A 15799-nucleotide genomic window follows, 5' to 3' on the forward strand; every position below is an offset into this window, starting at 1 on the left:
CTGGATTCACCCCTTTTTAAAAACAAAAGACACATAAATCACCGGTGAAGCCCATTTCACAACCCCTCCTCAGCCTCAGCTGAGCACTGGCAGGACAACAGCCTCTTGCAAAGCCTGGCTCTGCTGGGCACGGGGAGGGGACAGGGCCGTGTCCCCCCCAGGAGGAGCTGCCACCATCCCATGCCTGCCTGTGCTGTGCCCGGGCAGGAGATAACGGGAACAACTGGTTCCCAGAAGCACAACCAAGTTACCCCCAGCTCATGAAAGAGCAATATCAACTGCCTGCCTTCAGACGTCTTTTCCTTTCAATCAGCTATTTGGGTGCTGATAGAGGACCTGACAGCGCTGCTAATTAACACCTGCCCTGTGCAACACTCATTGTCCCAGCATGCACCTCCTGCACGCTCAAGAAATTTTAGCAAGCTGCATAAATACCTCTTGGCGATAGAACAAGAAATCTCCGATCCTTCTAAAGCAGATTTCACAACTCAAGCAGTAAATTGAACCTGCCCCCGCAATAGCTCGTTCACAAGGAAGTCCTGGACGAGAGAGCGGGGCAATGGGAAGAATTTGCCTTCTCCCTCTGGAGCACCTCCAGCGCAGAGGTCAGATGGGGCGGTGAGCGACCGAGGAAGGTTACGTGGAGTTCACTCCGCGCCTCGCTGCATATTCGGCTGTCTCAGCGTTTTAAAGCTTACGCTGAAGATCTGAGGTGATGAAAACCAAGCGGCGATGGTCGGAGGTACAGCTGGCCACCATTATGGAGGCACATTGCCAGCAGTGCTGCTCTTCTGACTGTTGCGAGCGCCGAGTGCCTTGTCATGGCCAACTGATGCTTGGAACCAGCCAGCAAGCCAGGCGAGGACACATGGTGTGCTTTTAATGCAAAACAAAATTCGTCATTTAACTGGTATGCTGCTTGCAATAATTATTCAGTTTTGTGTATTATAATGGCCTCCAGAATGTGGTAAAAAAGTAGACTCCTATAAACACTTCTGCAGTTTTACAGAACGTTTCTAAAATCTGCTTCACACGCTTAATGCTCTGGAAAAATGTGCAGGAACAAGAGAGAAAACACCTGAAATGTCTCCATCAGCGGGAATCTTCTGACTTCAGCAGATCACAGCTAGAGATTATCTGGAAAAGGCGTCAGTTGGTGTGTTACATCCGAGTGAAAATTAAAGCCATTTGGTCTGACTATGCAAATACCGAGTTCATGGGAAATAAACAGGAATTCGATTCCATAGTGGTATTTAGTGCAGAATTTCCTTACCCAGTCCTTCGTGCAACTGCCACAACAGGCGTTCTGTAATGGTATTTTCAATAAAAACCTGCCCTGGTGGGCAACAGTATGAACTCTTGCACAAAACTTAGTTGTTTAGGATTTTTCTGAAGGAAATCCTGGTTCTCACACATCTGTACATGGTTTGTCTTGGCGTGCAAAACAAAAGTCATCCTGTAAGTCTGCAGTATTGAAATATCATTGCATTTAAATATCAGGCTTTACTTATTCCATGAAAGGAAGAACATAAAATGCCTTACAAACCTAGGCCTGATCCACAACGTTATCACAGCTGCTTAAATTCTTACCCTGCATCCTAGCTCCTAAAACAAAATGACAGAAAATAGTCCAGCCTATCCCCATACAAAGTAGCTCTAGAACTGAAGATCCCAAATTTGGTGAATGCTTTAGGTTTTGAGGCTAGATGTGGATTTCTAGGGGTATGTGTCTCCTCTCTGCACTCCCTGAGAGATACCCTTGCTCAGTGCTGATAAAATTGCTGCTACTGCTTCTTTACAGCTATGATAGGATCAGTCATAACTGAAGCTGCAGGTAACAAGCACCAAATAATATTGTGCAACAGTCTGGCCAAGAGTTCTTCCCCGTGTTTATCACAAAGCCTTGTTTCCAGGGCCCTGCTATTCCTATGGATGAGCACACAAGGTCTGGGAAGGCGTACAATTATTCATGCTTATTTTACAGTGACTTTAGCTTTATGAAGTTATTTTTGGCGGGTGTGAATCCATCTTGCTATCAGTAGTGTCAGTACATCAGATTACCTATTTTCTGGCACAAGACTGATACTCTGCTCTCCTATCTAGGTACCATAAGCCCAAATACTCTTCCTCCAGGCTCCTTTCCTGGAAATTTTACTACACATACAAGTTCATGCAAGCGGACAGCAGCTCCAGACCGGCTGTTTATGGAGGTATTGGCACTGCTCCCTCTCTCTGAAGCACCAGGGTTTGGGGTTTTTGGATGAAGACAAATAAATATTGTCCAACAGGGAGTAAATTTCTGGTGCTCCTTGGACATCTGTGCAGCCAGACAGCAAGACTGCTCTTTCTAAAAGGAAAGAGGCAAGAATTTCACTGATGGGCAATGAGCAGAGACGCTGCTGAAAAGAGAGGTGGCCTGTACACCAAGGTCTGGCCACATGGGCAAGTTCTGCATGTTCAGTGAAAGCTCGACTAGACTTTGACCTTGGCAGTACAGGAGCTCCAGGCTCTGCCCACAAGCCATTAGTTCCTGTCCTGGAGCCTTTTTTGGGGTCACATTAACATCTTCCAAACAGCAATCGCCTATAGAGGGGATGGGGAAGGAGAGTCCCTTTGCACAGGTCCATGAAGAAGTTGCCTCAACAAACGAAAGGAAAATATGGAGTAAATCACAAAACTCGAGCCTAGAATAGTGTGACAACAGCCAGCTCTAACAAGGGACTACACTCACATATTGCTCTTCCAGATCTAAACACTTGGGCTTGAATTCTTCTAAGTACTAAGCATCCACAGAGCCCCAGAGAGAGCAGGACAGTCCACTGATGAGGACACTAGCTTAAAAATTGAGTTTTATCTCCTGTACTGGCCAAAAATCACACATGCAAGAAGCTATTTATGCTTTCTGGACCTCTGTTTTCCATCTTGCTTACCAGATCTGCTGCACCTTGGATACAGTGAGATTTGAGGTGTTTGTTGGAGGTTGGAGATGTGCTGTATTTACCATGGGCAGAAATAACTTCAAAGATGCACACAATGAATGCATGATGCACACAAGTCAGACCAGAAGAGCCCAGGGACTGGCAAGCAGCTCCCATTAAGAATAATCTTGCAAATGAGAGCACAGCTACCCTGTGGTGTGCTGTGCCTGCTGGGAGGACCATTAAAGAAGAGGAGTTGCTACTAAAAGTTGGTGGCATCGACAAGGCTGCATTGTTTTTAAATGGAAAGGGTCACAGGTATCTGTAAGCCTCATCCCAGGCCCGTCTGACTTCCCTCTCAGAGCCAAAGCAAGTGTAATTGGAAGACTGCAACACTGAGAGCTGGCAGGGATGCTACATCTTCGCAAAAGCTGGGCACTGGGAAAGGCCTTTCAACATGAAGAACGCTCTTTGGGGCAAAAAGAGAAGAGCTGATGATAAAGACATTTGCAGAGCACATGCTGGGGCAGCCCATGTCCCACCCTGCATGCTGGGCTTGCATCAAGGCAGCTTTGCTCTCAGCTCCTTTTCCAGCTCTGTCTCTTCCCTCTCTCCAGCCATTTTTGGCTGGAACAAGGAGGCCCAGCAAAGCCACACCTCTTGTGCCGGGCCGCGCAGCCAAAGCAGCCCAGTCCTGTGACCTCGGGCTTCTCTGGACATCAGAGGAGAAAAACCGCACGTCGGCAGCAACACGCCCGTCATGCCAGGAACAGCCAGCACCCCGCAGAGTCACACTTCTCTGATAAAAGCTCCCAGCCCAGCTTCCGCGGGGATGTTTCAGCAGAGAGCTCAGACACAGCTGAAGTAGCCGGACCCTTTGCACGGGTGGCAAAAAAACCTGCTTTTCTTTCCCGGAGACAGAGCCATTCCTCTTGTTCTCCTCATCCTCACCACCGTGGTGCACGTCGGCTCCTCGCTCTCTGGCCCGAGTTCACATTTCTTACTTCTCCAGCCATGAGAATCGGTGCTTAAGATTGTTTCTGCACTTTGGAGTGGCTGCCAAGCCTAATCACAGCCCTGTTAACGATTCAGGGGTAGCCTCAAGGGATCTTGTAAACCTACCAGTGTGTTTTTCAAGATTTTGTGTGGCTGCTCAGCTGCAGTGTTTGGGAGGCTGTAAACTCGCACCTAGCCCAGCCTCAAAACACAGAGCAGCTTTGGAGCAGTCCTCACAGCCGGACTGTGATATTTTTATCAAAGTCAGTTTAGGCCCTGTTAGCTTTAAATATTGCTTACCAACAACCCCCCAACTAATCCAAAAATCATCTATAAATCACACGTATCACAGCACTCTGTTTTCATTGCAGCTACTCACGTGAACACAGCAAGAAAAACCCAGCCCCATCACTGCCCCATGTTCAAAACCTCCCCTTTTTTCTGCAAGTGTTCCTTTGAACGCAGAGAGTTGTGCTGCGGAGGGCACTGCAGATCCCCTGGGCCACTCGCTCCAACTCTTTTGATTAAGCTGATTCACAGGCAACTTACTGTAAAAAGTTTGTGCATGGCTGAATTGGTGGCTGGTGGGAGGGGGAGGCACTGTCACAAGTTCTGGGTATTCAGCCATCTGAAATAAATCCAGAATCAATTTTTTCACCCAAGTAAGACAGTCAGCTTTTTATTTCCCATAGTTGAGATACTGCAAAAGTTGGGAAACTGAAGATGGAGGAGAGAGATGGAAACATGCACAGTCATCTAGCCCAGCGTATCTGCCATGAAGCAGAGAGGGAAAATCCCTGCAGAGAGGATTTGACAAGATTCTGCAGGAAATCGATGGAGCCTGCCTGCTAGCGTGCTGCTTCCCGTGGCTTTCCACGAGGAAACTCGGGAAAAAACTGCATCATTCAAAAGAAAAAATAAAAGAAAAAAAAAAGAACAGCAGGGGAGAAGCGAGGTGCTCAGTGTCAAAGCCCACTGTACTTTGGCCACCTGCGTGGGTAGAAGATGCTCAAACGCCGGTGAGACCCTGCACTGCCCTGCTTTCTGCCTCACCAAAGGCAGAGGTCTTTCACCGGGCATGATCTGTCTCAAGAAGGTTTTGTACTCTTCTGTGCCCTGCTACCCTCCTCTGAGCATCTGCTAGCAGGGACAGAAAGCAGCACCAGCTGGAGCCCGGCCACGAGCCAGCACGGCCGCTCGCACGGGGCATTGGGTGCTGAGGGCAGGGCCTGCTTTCACGGAGTCCTTTGGATGTGCAAACCCAAATGAGAACAAGACATCTGTGCACAGCGCTGAGGCAGGTTTGGCTGCTCCAACGCCCCTGTGTGAAGAAATGCATTAGAATATTTACCAAAAATTGCAGGTGTGGAAGCTGTAATTTAAGGTGACTGGCAGCAGAACAACTTCATATACATATATTTCAATCTGAGAACTGTTTTGACAGCTCTTTGGTAATACCCCATTTGGGTTTTGCTCTGGGAACAGTGTTCAACAGGAGCTATTTATAGAAGAGTAAACAAGGCACCGGGTGCAATCTGCAGGAGAGCAATTATGGCGCAGAGCACTTGGCTGGAGCTGGCTGGGGCTCCCATCCTCCTGCAGCGGATTAAATCCGTGCTGGTCTATCACAAAGCTGATTTGCAGATGGGGTTGGAACGCAGACCTGGATTGCTGGTGGAGGGGAAGGGCTCCCTGGCTGCAGCACGTTTGTGTCCCAGGTGGGAGATGTGACTGTGGGTCACAGAATCATCTCAGTTGGAAGAGACCTTGAAGCTCCTCCAGTCCAACCATTAACCTCACACTGACCGTTCTCAACTCCACCAGATCCCTCAGTGCTGGGTCAACCCAACTCTTCAACCCCTCCAGGGATGGGGACTCCCCCCCTGCCCTGGGCAGCCCATTCCAACGCCCAACAACCCCTTCTGCAAAGAAATACTTCCTAAGAGCCAGTCTGACCCTGCCCTGGCACAGCTTGAGGCCATTCCCTCTTGTCCTGGCGCTTGTTCCTTGGGTCAAGAGACTCATCCCCCCTCTCTGCACCCTCCTTTCAGGGAGTTGTAGAGGGCCATGAGGTCTCCCCTCAGCCTCCTCCAGACTAAACCCCCCCAGTTCCCTCAGCTGCTCCCCATCAGACCTGTGCTCCAGACCCTGCACCAGCTCCGTTGCCCTTCTCTGGACACGCTCGAGTCATTCAATGACCTTTTTGGAGTGAGGGGCCCAAAACCGAACCCAGTCATTGAGGGGTGGCCTCACCAGTGCCAAGCACAGGGGTAAGATCCCTTCCCTGTCTCAGGGAGGGTTCCCTCCTCACATCCCAAACCAAAGGCTCCAACAGCGAGCACTCAGGTGAGCAGCCACTCAGCAGCATGAGTAAAGGCCCAAAAGCAGGGCCCTTGCTACCAAGCACTGTCGGGCTTTTGCAGAGCCATTGGTGGGAGGAGGCAAGCCTCAGAGTCCCACTTAGTGCCGTTTGTGTGCGTTGTGCTAGACCCTGGATGAGGTCAGGATGGAGGGAGGGTGATGGCAGCACTCTCAGTGCATCACCTTGGGCCTTTCCTGGATGTCAGGTTTAACTGGAGGGTGATGGGTTGGATGCAAAGGCTGCCCAGTGCTCAGGGACACACGCACGAGCGGCGCAGGGGGCTGAGGGAAACGAGCTGTCCTTCCACGGCTGCACTCTGCCCGCCCTGGGCCGCAGCACAGGGGTGAGCAACAAGAAGGCGAAGTCATGAGGTCTTTAGCAGAGCCCACGTGGGCCATACGAGTGGTTTGCACATGCTCTGCAAGCTTGAACAAAAAAAACCCAACAAACCCCACAACCAAAAACCCACAACCCAAGCAGCCCCAGTTTATCTAAATAGGGATGTCACTCCTCAGCTGCTAATCTCTAGTAAAGCTGTTTTTAATGACCTGTTGATATTTAATTAATAAAGGACGCTTATTAAATTTAAATTCAGCATGAATTGGAAGCACAGCTCTGGGTAAGCACACGCCCTCCCTGAAGCACAGTGGCCCCTGTGCCTGAGCCCGCCTCGTCTCCCAGCACCAGCAGAGATATGGGGACTCTGGGCTCACTGGGAAAGCAGTTCCTGTGCAATCGAGTCGATAATGGCAGCTCTTGAAAAAATAAAACAAAAAACCCCCACCCAAACCACCCCAAAAAAGCAAACATTAACTTTTTTTTGTACAAGCATTGTTGAAGGATGTGTGCAATGACCCTGCTGTTGCTCCCAGCCCTGCTGGACCCCGCTCCAGGGCACCAGCCGTGACCAAAGGCACAGCCGGGTTTGGGGGAAGCCAGAGGAAGGCAGGAGGAATGATGGGAGGTTGGGGAGCACGGTCTGGGGGGAACCCCCAGAGCACCCAGTTTGTTTAGGCTGCGGCAGATAAGCTGGAGGCAGGGCATGACGGCACTCTCTAAGTATGTAAGAAGCTGCTGCAGAGGGGAGGGTACAAACTGCCTGTGACTGCTGCAGGAGGGACGTGTACTAACAGGTTTACCTTTCGGCAAACAAAAGTTCAGCTCATCATCAGGCTCGGGCATTCAGGAGGCTTCTGCATTTCCCAGCTCGGAAGGATTTCAGAAATGTGCTGGATTGACTTTAATCAGGGTGAATTCAGAAGCAAACCTTGTGTCGGGACACGCCCTGAGGTCTGTTTATGGTACACAAAGCGTACTCTTATTTCTGAGCAGGGAAGAGTTGTGACCCAGACAGCACGCTGCCAAGTGATTGAGGTGAAGGCTTGGTACCAGCCTGAAGCCATCTTCCAGGTAAGGAAGGAGAGAGAATAACCTTAATTTAGCAAGACTGCTCAAGGCTGCGCTTGACAGGCTCTGGGTATCAGCCCAAACCAGCATCATGGCCAACCCTCAACACTACTGCAAATGTTCACAGTGAAACAGTGCCCAGCCCTTTCCTTTACTCATCTTACCTGTAGTGTTCTGCTAAGCAAAAGACACCTGTAGTAACACCAACAAAATTATCTGGATTTGTGCAATGTCAGCAACAGGAACCCAGTCAGCGTTCTACTGCTATGCAAGGAGGAATAAATATCAGCTCATTCTTAGCAATGCACTTATTTTCATTCCTTAGCAAGGGTACGGTTGATTACAATGAGGTGTTTTTGCAGAACAAAAATACTGACAAATCACCCTATATCTTTCTAAAAAGTCATTTCCAGTTTCACTCTGTGGAAAAATATTAGCAGGAACCACTCCAGGCCGTGGCTTCACCATTTCCATTTCCTCTTGCAGAAGGCCTGACCTTCCACAAAAAAAAAAAAAAAAAAAAGAAAACAAAGAGCAAGAACAGAGATCTCTACGTATCCCATATGCAGATTTGCCACTCGCTGGGTTGTGGTTCTGCCCCAGCCTGGCCCAGCGGCTTTGCCTAAGCAACGAGAAAGACCTCAGCCACTCAGCAGAGCCCGCACTAGCCAGACAAGATCGCTCCTTTCAGCCCCATGTCCTCCCCCTGCTCCCTGGCAGTACAACAGGCCCATAGCTCCTGCCCGAGTGGGAGCCACCTGCACAGTCACGGCTACGGGCTCAGCTTTGCCCAGGCACCGCGGCTCAGCCGGAGCCACCTCCCCGCTGCAGCCCCCGGCGGGACCCAGGGAACTGAGCAACTCCTTCATTCCGCTGCTTGTACCAACCTGGTGTATGTTTTCGTGTGGTTTTTGATGCATCTCAGCACATCCTGCTCAACACGTGGAGGAGGGCTGATGCTCTGCACCGAGTGGGCGTTGTAAAAGCAGCAGAGGAAATTAGTGTCTTCTTTTGGAAAAGTTACGGCCTCAACTTTTATACTTCTGTGTTATTTCATAGGATCAGCAAGAGAGAAATGAAGATAATAAACCAAAATGATACCTGGCCTGCCTCCCCTTGGCTCGGGGGGCAATGGAAAGCCCATTGGGAGCACAGCAGCCCAGCACCGGCTCAGAGCATCCTGTGGCATCCCACATGGAGCCACGCTGCTGGCCAAAGAGAGTGAGAGCTGGCCCTCCAAAACCAGCCCCAAGGCAAGTGTGCCCCGCAAAGGCCTTCACTTAGGATGAACACTAAGGAAGGGGGAGCCCTGAGCACCCTGAACAGCTGTGGTACGGAGAAAGCATCACCCCAGCCTGGTTTTATTTCTGTTACAAGCCTGCTAATATTGTATTTGTTAGGAATCGATCACAGCCAGCCCGCAGGCAAAGGCTTCATTCGAGGCTCAGCTGGCGAGGCCTTGCGCTCAGATCACATACTCATCACTAGTGAGTTTTTCAGGCTTGTTTTCCAAGTAACAGGAAATATAGAACTTCTTTGAAACCATAATTTACATTTTTGTTTCAGGAGAAGCCTCAAGAGGAAACAACAGGAGCAATTGGTTCTGAGAACACGAAGCGACACACCGTGGCTCGGGTGCTGGACAAGACGACATCAGCATAAGCAGCGTTAAGAGAAATAATGAGAAATCGGGTCCAAGCCTCACCCTGGTCACACCTTGTTGCCACCCAACCCCAAGCAAAGCCTGTGAGCTGTGGTCCTGTCTCCGGAGGATGCTTCTGTCCGCCTGCCCCCGGTGCAGCCCCAGCAGAGCTGCCTGTCCCCTGCCCACGGTGTGCGCAGGCAGGAGCCCCCGGCCACCGCTGCCAGGGCTGGGCAGATCTCAGCAGTCAGTAGGCTCGTGTGGGCAGCTACTCCCTCATCACCACTTTAAGATCACTTGGCTGCTGAGGACAGGGATGCGGCGGGCGAGACTGATGTGGGAAAAGCACTGAAAAGCCCCAGGAACCGCTCAGTGTTTGAAGCAAAAAGCAGAAGGTGGGTACGTGCAAAACTTCCACCCGGAGTTCATGGCAGTAATAAACCCATAAAGTGTTAAGCTGTCACCCACCGCTCTCCTATGGGCTTAGTCACCGTTTCAAGACGTTGCTGACCTGAGAGTGCTCAGAAATTGGCTGGGTGCATGAAACACAGCCCCGGCCCTGCCTGCAACTCCCATCAGCTCCACTGAAAGTTCACCACAGCGCGCGGAAGGGCAGCGTGGTTCCTGGCACTGCAGTCTTTGGCAATGAGAGGGTGGCTTTATCCACGTAGAGCAGCTGTCATTTAACTTAATTCATTAACTTTTAAATCCAGGCTAAAATGCAAGATTTTTCAGAAAGTCCCCTCCCCCAAACTAATCAAAACCCACAAATGCTTTACAATGTGCCCACCAAGTCCTGCCCAGTCCCCCGCAGCATGCAGCCCTCCCTTCGTCAGAAGGCCATGAAAGCCAGCGGCCACATCAGAAACCATGTGCATGAACGGTTCCAGCAGCTGCATCCGCATTCGGGGGCTGAGGGCATATTTGCATCCTCCAATATGACACCGAAAGTTAAGTGGAAATTTAAAAAAAAAAAAATTACCTGCCCTTTTGAGAGCCCTGCCCTCTATCACACAGCGGCGGGTGCTTACACCCATGGTTCTGCCCAGCGCTCCCTTGCCACCAAAAAGCTGCAGGGCAGGAGGTGCCACCAGCAGCCAGACCTCCCCGGGGGGGACACGGAGTAGGTTCTGGCTGCAAAACACCCAACAGAGCAATGAAACACTTGCTAGAGGATGAGAAAAGAGCTGACGGTCTGGCAAGAGTGTTAAGGGCAGCCTGGACCACTGCACGCCACGGTGCTGGTAGCCATCCCCCACCCGGCGCTGGCCCGCTGGCCAGTGGTGGAGGGGAGAGAGCCCAGAGCATGGGAGCACATGTAAAGCAGCACCTGGTTTCACAGAGGCACCCACTCGTGATAAAGCACCATAACCACACCTGGGGGCTGGATTTCTGCGGGTTTTGCATACCTTTGTTTTTCTGCCTGTTGATGATTTCTTGCAATTGGCACCTTCGTTTCAATTTCCTTACGTTTCCTCTCTCGCTTTCTATTTGTGTTTTTTCCTACTGGACATCTCCTTGAGTGCTTCTTGTGACCCCTTCCTCTGTTTCTGTTCCTGCTCTTTTCACCCTCTCTTCCTCCTCCTCACAAGAAACCAGTTCTCACTTTTCTTAAATCACTTCCTCCTTTCCTTCTCGTTCGTCTCCTCCTCTGCTTTGCTCCCCACCAGCGCCGGCTCTGCACTGAGCTCTGTTGGCTGTGGCTTTTTGCATTCATACACTAAGATATATTCAGCCAGTCAATGCCAAGAGGCTATTTGTGTGCAAATAATCAGAGACAGCACCTTCCCTGCTGCTATCCAGAAGGCCCTGGGCATGTTTTCCCTTCCGACCTGTCCTCTCTCTCTCTCGTAACCCTTCCCCTCATCTGGGATCAGGGTGCAGTTGCAAAAGAGGCCCCATATTTAATGACGTGCTGGCAGGAGCCCGAAGGACACGTCTGCACTGCGGCTTTGGTACCCCGTGTCTGCTTGGGCAGAGGAAAACTCCTTTCCCATCCACGTGCCCGAGCAGCAGCGGGGGAACCCAGCAGAGGGTCCCTCGAGAAGCCACCGCAGTGCAGAGATACAGCCAGGCACCGCCCTGGGATGCTGCACCACGGATAATGGAAGTGAAAATGGTTAGGAACATCCACATTGACTGGGATGGACAAACACACAAAAAAAAAAAAAAAAGGAAAAGAAAGAAAAAAAAAAAGAGAAGTTCACTCTCCAAGTTTGTCCATGACCTGGTTTCCAAGCAGGCCAACATGTCCACCCCGTGTCTGCATGGACAGCAGTAGGTCAACTCCACTAACTGAACTCGTGTCCTGCCCTGAGCCCCTCCCAGAGCGGCTGCAGGTCCAGGCACCGCTGATCCATGGTTGTGTGATTGATTCCTCTTCAAAACACTGCTGGGACAGAGATGGCAGATTCGTTCTTCGTGAGGTTTGGTAAACAATTCTGTGCTGGTCAGCTGCAGAGGTATTAGGATTGCACAAAGTCTGACAGACAAAAACCTGAGCGTGTATCAATGCATGAGAATGTGTTCCTTGTGAAAGGAAAAAAAAAAAAAGCAGAAGATGATTTATAACAGCCTAATTACTCTTAAAACAACTTGTACCCAGCTAGTTGGATAAAAGGGAGCCCAAAAGAGATTGAGGAAAGAACAACCCTTAGGTCAACCTGACATTTGTTGTCCAGCCTATGGGAAAATATTCTCATAAAAACAGACTTTGTAGCCATAAGAAGAGAAAAAGTTAATGGAGAGGATGTTTTCAGTTGCCGTGATGTTAGCGTGACGATGGCACTGTGGACTGCCAGCGATGGAGAAACCCCAGCAGCAGCCAGAGATGCTCCCTACTTCTGTAACCCAGTTCCCAATTCTCACTACTGTGCGAGAACCTCAGATTTCCACATGAGAAAAGAAAAATTTGAAACCCCAAGTTGTGTGTCTGCTACTAAGGGTTTTGATACCCGGAAGCAAAAAGACTCTTCATGCATTATGCTTTGTCGAAGCCTCATGATTCAACGCCTGGGCCACCGCATGAGGCCTCAGCCCTCAGAGCTGCGGCGTTGACTTCCCCCCTCCAGCAGAAGGAAACTTTGGGCCAGCTCGTGACCACCCTGCCACGACACCGACGGCAAAATAGTCTCCTTGGCCTTGTCCCGCTCTGGTTTTCCCAGCAAAGTTGAGAGGGAAGGTTTTTTTTTCCAGCGGTGAGAAAAGAAAACTGAGAGCTGCAGAAATCCTGTGGAAGTCCCTTGGAGAGGCATCCAGCACAAGCTCTCGCAGTCTGCTGCCAAGACGTGTCTCACTGCATCAATTTATGGTTTCAGTCATCACTGCTGCCACTTCTAAACCCTCCTGCACCAAGTTTGGAAGTTATATAAACCGATTGCAACATATGGGCACCAGAAGCCAGGGCACGTAATCATGGGTCAGCGTAATCCTGGATATAAGGGGTTTTTTTTACCCCCCAGCGAGGACATTGCGGGTGGTGGAGCAGGTTGCCCAGGAAGCTGTGCTGCCTCCACCCTTGTAGGTTTTCAAGAACAGGCTTGGTGAAGCCCTGAGCTACCTCGCCTGACCTCGGAGCTGACCCTACTTTGAGCAGGAGGTTGGTCTAGACACCTCCCGAGGTTCCTTCCCCCTTGAAGAGCACCTCCTGAGGAACCTTCCCACTACAATCACCCACTGCTACCACATTTCTTCAAGCCACTTCCCCGAACGCCTCCCGCAGAGCTGCCCCAACACAGCAATCCTCGAGCACCTGTAAGGAGGGGATGGGGAGCATCCCCCACTCCCAAGATTATTATTCTTTGAAGAAATCTAGAAGCTCACCAGCCCCAAACATCACTGGTACAAGATTCAGGCCAAAACAGATGCAGAGCTGGGGTCCCTATCAGGGTGTTTTACAGCCCAACCAGGCTGAGAGTCAGGAGAGTGGTTGCTCTTCAGATATGGCCCCATCTTTCAGCGTCACCCACGTCAGCGCCTGAACCGCTGCCTCCAGACCTGGCAGGGTCCCCAAATACCCGTGGAAATTAGTGGAGCCCCCCCGGGATGCCCAGGGCACACACACCGCATCTTGCAGCCCATTCTGGTTTCCCACAGGTCTGAAAACACCAAGCACAGCCCAGAAGGTCCCTCTCAACACATGTCATCGTCACTGCCACCCCCACGCCAGCCGCGAGTTGCGCTGATCGGCTTTTCATAATGACACGGCTCTGCCCAAAGCATGTGTCATCACCTGCAATTTCAATAATGACACAGCGAGATCCTTATCACAAATACTCATTTTTCACCTAGTTTCGTCCTCGAATTCTTGACAAGTGACACCACCAAAAGCGGGGCAAGAAAACACTATTATTTATTCCTACCACGGCAAACCCCCAGGCCCCACTGGGCAGCCGTGGCACGGCCCTGCGCAGGGTGCTGCACATCCATGGACAGGGCCAGATCCAGCCCCAGAAACCTCGTGCACAGATTCAGGCAAAGGCCAAGTTCAATAACAACCAGGAAGCGGGGGGAAATCTGGTAACAGACATTTAAATAGACCAGCTGTGATGGCCCTGTGAGGGTTTCACTTCAGTTATATTTATGTATAGTTTTAATATACACAAACACCCACAGAGGGAGAATCGCAGCAGTCCCCTAAGCGAGCAGGAGCACTCCCATGGGTTAGGATCAGGCCCACTCCCTCCTGATGTTCCTCTTTTGGGGCAGCTCCAGAGCAGGATTTAATAATAACCAGTTGCTCAGAGGACTCTGCTGAGACGCCCCATGAGCAACTGGTGCTACAGAAGGAGCTGCCATGAGGCACGTAGGAGGCAATTAACAGCCAGCTCGGTGATTAGGGGCACGCTCTGTTCCCACCACGCTCTGCCCCGATGCCCATGTGGCTCCGCAGGCAGCCCCAGGGCAGGTTGGAAGCCAGAAGTGATGCTCCACTAGCTCCGGGAGAGCTGTGGATGGACAACAAGAGAGTTATTGATGTTTGCCGTGTATCAGCAGCACGCGGTGACAGCCTCTGCCCGTCCTCTGCTGCTGCGGACCAGCCGTGCCAAATTTTGGCCAGCACATCCCCGTGACCAGCCGGGCTCCCAACAGCAGCAACAACATGAGCTACGGGGCCAGAGTTACATGGGCACAAAAGGGGAAATCGGGTCCTGTGCACAGGACCACGTCACCACGCACCGCGTGCTGAGGAGCTGCTAATTTGATAAGCCTTTCCTTGTAGGCTTGGAACAGGTTGGCATGGAAACAACATAAATATTTTCAATACGTTGTCAGCAGAGTGTTGCCGGAGCTCATTATCACCCATCCCCGCAGCTTGTTTCAACGCACTCACAAGGAAAGTCTAAAAAGGTGAGAAGGTTCAGGAAAAACCATCCCGGGAGCAACGGTGGGCAGCGAGCGCAGGAGCACCCAGCAGCTGGAGCAACCAGCAGGGTGGAGGAGACGGTCCCAGAACACCAAAACCCCGTTGTGACATCCAAGGGAAAAATAGAACCGATTTCCCTGGGAGGGAAACCGCCAATCCCCAGCGTGAGGCTCTGCAGCCCCCAACGCGCCCGCCCCGACAGAGGCGTTTCCCCGCTCTTGGCAGTGATCCCACCTCCCACGCTGGTCCCATTCATCCCAGTCTCAAACTGGGGGAACTACCGAGCACAAACACCACGAGAACAGCAACCCTTATTCCAAACCTTTGTCTCTTAAGTAAATCCTAAATCTCAGTTCTGAAGTAACTCCAGGATCCAGCGTAAAGGCACTTCTAAAACACGCACACAGAGCTGTAAACGTAACGTAACCACCTCGGACAATCGGCTCGTGCTGCCAGAGCAGCTCCCGGCCCCAGTCGCCCCCCCAGGATGCTGGCCCCCACTGCCAGGGACGGTGAGGACAGGCACCAGCAAGGGTCTGCAGCACGTACGAACAATTGGAGTTGCACTTTTCTACCCCAATTCCACTACGGCCAGACCAAACGCGCAGGCGAGCCCACCGCCACCCCACAGCGGCGGGACTGCCGAGTGATTGCTTTGGCTACTGCAGGAAAACCTGATTATCACAACAAAGAAGGGAAGGCAGATCTAGCAGCTTTGGAAAGGAGACAACCTTGCTTTATCTCATCATCAGGCACAACCCCTTCCTCCACAACCAACCTTACCTTTCCAGAGTTATCTCCTCAGGAGGCAAAGCTACGGCCAGGAGCAGCTCCTCCGTGTTGCACATCCCAGCTGGCAACTCCCATCCCACCATATCTCCTCCTCCAAGCTAAACCCCCTCAAATTTGAGCTCTCCCCTGCACTGCCAAGAGCCTCAGAAGAGATTGGGAGTTAACTGGAACCAGCTGCTTGGATCTTCCCGCTCCTCTCACCTACCAGCTGGTTTGATCTCCTGCAGGAGACGAGGAGTGAGCCAGTGGGGCAGAAACAAGCAGGAGTGCTGGTGGGAGTAAATGATTCTCTCCCATGGCAAAACACATTTTTATTA

The 15799-nt window shown here is 51.2% G+C and overlaps 1 protein-coding gene across 1 annotated transcript in view; it reads right to left on the reverse strand.

The window, feature by feature from the left end:
- LEKR1 (leucine, glutamate and lysine rich 1) overlaps positions 1-15799 on the reverse strand; it is a 97005-nt gene that overhangs the window by 79629 nt on the left and 1577 nt on the right. The window lies entirely within an intron of this gene.

Source organism: Strix aluco, chromosome 9 (genome assembly GCF_031877795.1).
Source record: "Strix aluco isolate bStrAlu1 chromosome 9, bStrAlu1.hap1, whole genome shotgun sequence".
Taxonomy (NCBI): Eukaryota; Metazoa; Chordata; class Aves; order Strigiformes; family Strigidae; genus Strix; species Strix aluco.